This window comes from Cajanus cajan, chromosome 10 (assembly GCF_000230855.2).
Source record: "Cajanus cajan strain Asha chromosome 10, NIPB_CcT2T_4, whole genome shotgun sequence".
Classification (NCBI taxonomy): Eukaryota; Viridiplantae; Streptophyta; class Magnoliopsida; order Fabales; family Fabaceae; genus Cajanus; species Cajanus cajan.
Genome location: NC_138526.1, coordinates 26,548,423 through 26,557,098, shown reverse-complemented (window position 1 = coordinate 26,557,098; position 8,676 = coordinate 26,548,423). Strand labels below are relative to the sequence as shown.

General features: G+C 34.1%; 1 pseudogene across 1 annotated transcript; it reads left to right on the top strand.

Annotated features, from left to right (window-relative positions):
* The first annotated feature begins 918 nt into the window (after window positions 1-918).
* On the top strand, window positions 919-6,528 carry LOC109791014 (cysteine synthase-like; annotated as a pseudogene). The gene is made up of 9 exons (XR_014430043.1): window positions 919-1,075; window positions 1,320-1,377; window positions 2,571-2,833; window positions 3,452-3,589; window positions 3,700-3,751; window positions 4,525-4,603; window positions 5,383-5,443; window positions 5,600-5,680; window positions 6,203-6,528. The product of XR_014430043.1 is annotated as a cysteine synthase-like (transcript).
* The last annotated feature ends 2,148 nt before the right edge of the window (window positions 6,529-8,676 follow it).

Genomic DNA, 8,676 nt, shown 5'->3' with positions numbered 1-8,676 from the left:
TTCTTTTCCTCCTTTCCCCTTCTTTACTCACTTGCACTTCTCTTTTGCATTTTGGGGTTGCTGATCCTTCTTCCTCTCAAGCCTTAAAACCTGATTCAAATTCCTTTCTTTCTAGCTGAGACAGAGTGCGACCTTGGAGACCCTTCTTTGCAAGCTTGAAGCCGTTCGGAGCTGAACGCGAGTGGAGTTCTCTTCCTCTTCATCTCTTCTTCTCTTTGTGTTACTCCCGGAAGCTCGGATTCTTCGCCGATGTAAGGGAAGCTAGGCTTATGGCTGTTTGGTTGTGAATGAATGCATGATCATATAGTGTAACTGATTTTCTTGAACTGATGAGCTGCGGTGAAGAACACTCATTTTCGGGGTTTTCGGGGTTGGGTGAAAATTTTGGGGGATCTTCATGATCTGTGATTGCATGCTGAAAAGGGGATGTTTTTCATGATGTTTGATGAAGATGCAGACTTTTGGATGATTGCATGTTGGTTTTCTGGCTGTTTTGCAGGATTTTGGTTAAGTTTTCGAACTTGGGGTTGGTTGCTGTTGAATTCGCGCTGGGCGCTGTTCTTCGCGCCGGGCGCGTGACCACCAGGAGACTCCAAGCCCGCCGGGCGCAATGCTGTGTGCGCCGGGCGAATTTGTAAATGGGAGTCTCTGGTTGGCTCACGCCGGGTGTGACTCGAGCTGCGCCGGACGCGATATCAAGGGTGACATGTTTTGGGGTACTTTGGTGTCGCGCTAGGCGCGCGTTTAGACTCGCTGGGCGCGGAGGCTCCTTGGGAGTCTCTGCCAATAGGGTGCTGGGCGCAATGCGAATTGCGCCGGGCGCGAGACCTTGGTAGGTCTCTGTCTTCCCCACGCTGGGCGCGGGTTAGGCCACGCTGAGCGCACGAGATTCCTTGAGTCTCTGCCAAGCAGGCGCTGGGTGCAATTTGGAATTGCGCCAGGCGCGTAAGAGCCTTGGTGCTCTCGGGTTGAGTCTCACCGGGCGCGAGTATCTAAACAAAGTTGTGGAAGGTTGTGTGGCCACTATTGCTTCCAAGTTGGAATCAATGGAACCTTGCTCAAGTGTCAAAGACAGGTGCATTAGAGTTTAATGTTTTTCTGTCATAAACAATGAGACATTGTTTCTTTTCTATGTTTAAGATGTTTGAAATTTACCTGCAATGTCATTGTGAAATGGGAATAGATGTTGCTGTAGTGACTTTTTTTTTTTTGTGCAATGCTGAAGAGGCTGGTTATACTGTTCTTTTGGTCTTCCTTACTATCATTAGATTGGGACTTTATGTTAAAAGGGAAATTCTAATTGTTTCTTTGGGGTGTAGGATAGCATTAAGTATGATCAAGGATGCTGAGGACAAGGGCCTGATTACACCAGGAAAGGTTGGTAATACAACTCTTGTTTTGAGGTATTGGTGGTTTTGTACTTGCATGATACGATTTATTGATTTATCAATTTAGGATATGTTTGGATAAATTTCTCAATAAAAACTTATAGAAGATAACACCTAGATGGTAAAATGAATTAAGCTTCTCCTATCCGTTAAAATTAGCTTATTAAAGATTTCGCATTTATCTTTTCCAAAAGCTGATTTTGAGTGTGCTTGAATACAATTAGAAGAGTTTTTGAGAGTGTTGAAAGTGTAATCAAAGTCTTACATTATGTGAAAAGAAGGAGAACCATGATTTTATAAAGTACATACATGCTCCATTTGTATGAAGCCTTTTAGGAGATAATCAAAATAAAACCATGAGGACTTAGTCTCAAAGTGGACAATATCATTTTAATGCGGACATGTGTATGGGATATCCCCTTGGTGCACCTCAACAAGTGGTGCCATATGTGATGTATGAATCCTAGTGCACCGAAAGAAGTGGTAATAGAGCCGATGGAGAACCGATTCCAGCTTGAACAAGTATAATAGATTTGGTGGCTTTTGATGGTAACGGTGGAAAAACGGGTGGTCACCATGGAATACTTGTGGTCTATCCCCTAAAGGGGAGGTTTAACCGTGATTCTTTGTTTAAGCGGAAGATTGTTGAAAGTGCAATAAAAGTTTTTCACATCATGTGAAAAGGAGTAGAACCATGAATTTATAAAGTACACATATGCTCTATTGATATGAGACTTTTTGGGAGATAACCAAAAGTAAAATTGAAGTTTAGTCCCAAAGTAGACAATATCATACTAATGTGGACATGTGTGTGGAGTACCCCCCTTGGTGCACCCAACAGGGAGCTTTTCTAGAATCTGTACCAAAAGTAAATAGTTTCATTTATAGTAGAGAAACTATTTTAAGCTTGTATCTAAATTGATTCTTTAATTTCTGCATTAGCTAATTTTAACTTATAGGAGAAATTTTTAATTCATTCTACCGTTTTATTCTCATCTCTTATAAGTATTTATTGAGAAGTTCTATCCAAAGGACCTTAGTCTTTTGTGGCATTTTCCCCCATTAATCAATCATGTTTAGTCAAAGAGATGTTGTGTTTTCAAGTTCAGATTGTCGGGTTTATTAGTTAACACTTTTGTGTTTTTTCTGGTTGTGGACATGCTTGAATTAAAATGGTGAAAGACTGTGCTTGTTGAGACTACTAGTGGAAACACTGTAATTGGGTTGGCATTCATTGCAGCAATTAAAGGTTATAGCTAATCCTAGCAATGCCTGCTTCAATGAGTCTCGAGCGAAGAGTTGTGCTCCGTGCTTTGGGAGCTGAGTTGCATCTCACAGATCCTGATAAGGGCTTTAAAGGTAGTCTCCAAAAAGCTGAGGAACTACTGAGAGACACACCTGATGCTTTTATGCCTCATCAATTTGAAAATCATGCAAATCCAAAGGTAATTTATGTTGTACATTTTTGTCCATATGCATGATCCTTCCTGAACTCAATCCATCTCTGATTCTTGAACTTGTATGATCGCAAAAATAATAACTTGAGATGTGTGATAACACTGTCCTCAAGAATTTATCTGCATGATGTGCACATCTCTTAGGATTTAATGGGCCCTTTCCAATAGTGACTGGAGTATCAGAACTACCAAACTTTTTGGTGAGAATAAGCCAAAAACTTGCAAAAAGATAAAGTGGTAAAGAAGAGATGTGTATATCGAGTTCTCTAAAATCCTTTAGAATTTATTATATTTATAATGAAAAAAATGTATCTCAAAATCACCTGAGACTAAGTCAATTTGTCAGGAGAATAAAGTAAAATTGACTCTTAAAAACCAAATCAAAAGGATAAGATGACACTCAGTCTATAAAACCAAGTCAACAAGAATAAAATGAAGTAAATGTTTGTTTGATAAAAAACAAATTTAACTTGAAATAATTTCTAAAACTTAATTAAATATATATTAACCATTTTGAAATATCACTCAAAATATACAACAATTTATCTTGCATGTATTGTGATATAGCAAGTGATGTTCAATAACAAATCTGTTGCATCCTTGTAGATTCACTACGAAACCACTGGCCCTGAGATATGGAGAGATTCTGGAGGAAAAGTTGATGCCCTTGTAGCAGGAATAGGAACTGGGGGTACAATAACAGGTGTAGGGAAATTCCTCAAGGAGAGAAACCCAAAAATCAAGGTTCCTTTCCTTTTCTTGTAGTCACTTGGCCGTAGGGTGTGTCTGTGGAGGGAAGAGAGTATGAATGCTTGTAATTAACTTCAATGCTAATGGTATGTGTTTTCATCAAGGTCTATGGAGTTGAACCTGTTGAAAGTGCAGTCTTGAGTGGAGGACAGCCAGGTAAATGATGCACCTATCTTATTGTTTTTTCTTGTCCTATTTTCTCTCCATGTATAACCTCTACAATATCAGTTTCAATTCTTTTATATGAAATTATCATAATCTTCCTATTGGTTACTTCATAAGATTTTAATATCTTATTTACCTTTTATGTCTACATTTCAAATGATCTTCACATCCTAAGCTATTACTCCCTCTGTTCTTTATTATAAGCAAAAAAAACACACACACATTATTTGTTCTCAAATATATGTAAATTACTTTTGCCTCATATAATGATACTCTCCTTAAAATATCCTTCTTTAATGCATGACCCTTTAGTTGCACAACTTTTTTGAGCATATATAACAAGGGCAAATTAGAAAGAATAGTATAGAATTTGTAAATTTAATGCAATTAACTGATTTCTTTAATATGTGAAATATATATTTTTTTAAAATAATAGAGAGGAGTATGTATCTTAGTTAATGTGTTAGAACATCCAAACAAACAGTTGGTGCAATTGACTGAGTTCATTTATATCAATAATAGAATGATGCCATATATGCATCATTATTTATATCAAAACTGAAATTATGGCTTTTCAATTCCTGATATTTTTTTTTAAAAGCTTTAATTGTTTTCCCCTATCAACTTTTGAACTGATATATAGATTTCATTTGGCATTCCTTTTTTCCAACTTTGAGGCAGTATGTCACTCAGTATTTTGCTTTCAGAATCTGACATCTGAATAAAGATATACTAACTGGACATGTTGCATGAATGTGTAAAAGGCAAGCATCTGATTCAGGGCATTGGTGCTGGTATTGTTCCTGCTGTGCTGGATGTTAATCTGCTTGATGAAATTATTCAGGTTACTATAGATATACCTGGATTTTTGGCACTACAATTCTGTTGAAAGTTTGTAATTGACCATGGAACCAATTACATGAATGCTTTGATTGTTATAGATCATCATATAATGTAGTGGAAAGGCAAATGTTACAAGGTCTCATATTAATTATGGAGATACTGAACTGTTAATTCTGGTTGTGTTGCAAATCGTAGTATTTACTATTTAGTGTTATATTGTTTTATAACAATAAATCTGCTCAACTCTAAACCCTAAACTAAGCAAATTGAAATTGACTATTGTTTCATAAAGTAGAAGTTTGGTAGTGCTTGCATTGCTACTACATTTGTTTTCACAAATCTTCAAATAAAATTTTTGTTACTTAAAAGTTTAAGAATATCACCTGCTAGCTGGGAATATCCATTCATCAGGTTGAGGGTGACTCTGGTGAGGTCTCACATATATAGATGCTGAAGTGTTAGCAGTGATTGTGTTTGAAATAGTATTTAGTGTTGTATTATTAAGATTATAAGATTTAAATTGTTAGATATAACAAACAATGAGTAAATAAAGCATTGGAAATTTGGATCCTAGAAATATTTTGTTTCCTATTTATCGCTCTTGTAAATATAAACAGCCTTCTAAGTTCAAATCACTCATGAACCTCAGATAATTTTCTGTCACTTTCTTTACGATCATCTTTGAATTTTGAATACTTGGAGGAGAGTTGTATGTTTTCTATGGAAGGATTTTGCTCTTGGTTTTGTATATGTTGTTATTTATTTTATTTTATTTTCCTGGTATCAAGTGAGGAAGCTATAGAAACTGCCAAGCTGTTAGCCCTGAAAGAAGGTTTGCTGGTATGGCTACAGTTATATTCCATTTTTTTAAAATTAAAATCTCCATGAATTACTATATTTTTCTTTTGACATTATGTGTATAACTATGGGACTTAAATGTTACTAAACTTATTCTATCTAGTTATGTGGACTGTAACCTGTTATTACTTTGATCAGGTAGGGATTTCATCTGGAGCAGCGGCAGCAGCAGCTATAAAGTTGGGAAAGAGGCCGGAAAATGCTGAGAAACTCATCGTTGTAGGCCTGCTTACCCATCTACAACTTTAAAAGAAGTCTAGAGAGATATGTAGCAACACTCTCTCTACACTCTCTTGCTAATACTTTTTGCTATTGGTTGAAAATCACAAATTTTAGTGGGTTCTATTACTAAATCAGAAGAGAGACTTAATAAATAAGACGCGAGACTCACAATATTTGTGATTTTCAATAAATTTCAACCAAAAATAAAGAAAGTTTTGAAAAAAGAGTATTAAAGGGAGTTTTGTCAGCATTCCTCTTGACATGTATTCTCAATATGTTATATTCTTTAGCATTCAATAAAAATGCCCTACAACTTCATGTCATGTCACAAATCTGCATAAATTTCTTGGAAAAGCACAGCACATTGTATGTTTTTATAATGTCACACACCATGGAGAGAATACTTGAACCTTCATGTCCTCGTCAGCATTGTTCTAGTGACAAGGGTGTCTAAATGATCATATGTGTAATGATAAATCCTCATTAATCATCTTGCAATCTTTTTTTTTATTGTTGCAGGTGGTGTTCCCTAGTTCTGGAGAACGTTACCTCTCTTCTCCATTGTTTGAGTCCATCAGACACGAGGCAGAACAGATGACATTTGATTAAGGAACTGTCACTAGCCATGCCTTAGATTTTGAATTCGCTTGTAAATTTTATTTACTGAACTCAGAAGTAAGAGTTGTGATGATAACTCATTTTGATTGAAACACATCACTGTCATGGAGATAAGAAGAAACTATTTTGCATCTGAATATGAGTTAGAACAGTAAATTAGCCAGGGACTAGCTCCATTCATATATTGACATATTGTCCATTTCAAAATCATGGCTAAGTTGGTTGCATGAGGTGGTTTCTTATCAATCAAAATATTTGTGGCAATAGTTAAGGTTACAAAGAGATGATGGAGATGTTAAAGGTCCTGGTTAAAGTTCAATTGCTTAAACAAATTATGTTGTACACTGCCAATGCAGTTGTCAAATCGTGTATACTTGGTCCAATCGATAAAGGTGCCCCTTGTTACATTCAATTCAAGTATAGCATAGGAGTAAACACCCAGTTTAACAAGTTCAAAATTCAAAAAAAATATGTTATTAAAGGGATAATATTAATGTATATTCAAAGATTAAAATGATAGTAAGTAATTAAATTTAAGAGGTTATATTTAACATATAAAATTTGACAATTTTTTGGTTTTAATATCGGTGTCTTTTAAATTCAGAGATCAAAATAAATGTTTTCTTATAACTCAGTTTTGACATTGGATATGCAAGGAGATGCACTACTATGTTCTTGAAGTATATGAAAACTACTATTAATTAAATGATAGAAGTCGATGGAAGTTGAATTCATTTGCCAAAACCATTATGTTATAGTTTGAGTTTTAATTAATTCTATCTCACGAGAACTTTTCAATTGTAAAATTCCATTAAGACTTTTTTAAGTTAAGAATACTAAGATTTGTAAGTGCTTGCTGCAAGATTAGACGAGTGAGTTTGTGAGAAAGTTGGGCTGCATGATTTTAATTTATTTAAGAATTTTGATTCATTTTATTTTTATTGTGCAAGTGCTTGATGAGATGTTTAATTATATCATTCCATCATTCTTTCTCGGTCACCATGCATTAAATAATAATAGAGTCCCATTGCACTTATTCTAACCTATAGAAAAAGAGAGAGAAGAAGATGCTAAAGTACAAGGTATCAAGAAAAGGAATGTGCTTCCTCTTTGTATTGGCTCTTGGAAAGAAGTTAGAACCTTGAAGAATATCCCTTAGAGGGAGGACCCTCTTTGTATTTTTTCCTCTGCTGGTCTTGTGTTTTGTTTTGTCATTTCTTTTTCACTTGTAGGAGCCTTATCCATATCAGCATTAGCATGTTATGCACCTTACCCTTCAATCCAAGATGCTGCATGCAACTTGAGCCCACCCTGATATCAACAATGACAGTTACTTGATAAATGTTGGTAACACTCTAATATCTTTAAACGTGTTTGGTTTACAATAAGTCTATGATTCAAGTGGTATTGAACTTAATTTATTTAAGCAAAATTTTGAGTTTGAGTCTTGTAATCTTGTATATGAAAAAAATTGATTATTGGAAGAGGATATCTCACCAAAGTTGATCAGACAAGTTTGTCAACAAAAATTAGTCATTAATGATGTTGGTAAATATTTTGTACTAATAAGATAATTACTATATAAGAAATAAATGTCTTTGGTTTCATATTGAATTCTTTATAATCATGTTGAAATATCAGATAATGTGATTTTAAGTAATTTTTCACCTGCTTGCTTCATTTTGAGAAATTGATTTTGAGTTAAGTTAGTTTTGTGATGGATGTAAAATTTTGTTGTCTATTACTAACTTAGTTTTATAATAAAAATCATTCAAACATAAATCCAGTCACTTCAAAATTAATTTTGTCTACTCTCATCCAAAAATATACTAAGGGTGTGTTTTGAAAAAATTATAATAATTAAATTATTTTAATAATCAATTATTGTTATAAATTTTATTTGGATAATTTTGGTAAAAATAGTTTTAAGATGTTTAACTAAAAAAAGGTCACTTTCCATGTAGTAAATCTGCTTAAAAAACAAGTTGTTGAGAAAAAAAAAATTATAGGTTTCAAATTTTTAGGTTCATAAAAATAGCTTATTTTCTAGGAAAAAAGTTGTTTACAAATTTAAGCTATATATTGTCTCACAACTTTCTTTTTGCAAACAATTTTTTTCTAAAAAATTTAAAAAAAAAAAGTTGTTTCTCAGAGTTTATAAGGTTATCGAAAAAATAATCTCTGCCAAACAAGTTCTTAGTAGATTTTATTTTAATTTATTTGACGGGTCTCGACTCTCAACCTAAACTAGTATAATTTAGAATTATTATAATCAATCTAGTGATAGAAAGTTAAGGTGATATGCATAAGATTTTATGTTCAGATTTTGTTATCCTCTTTGTAATTTTTACACATAAAAAATAGTAAAAATAACA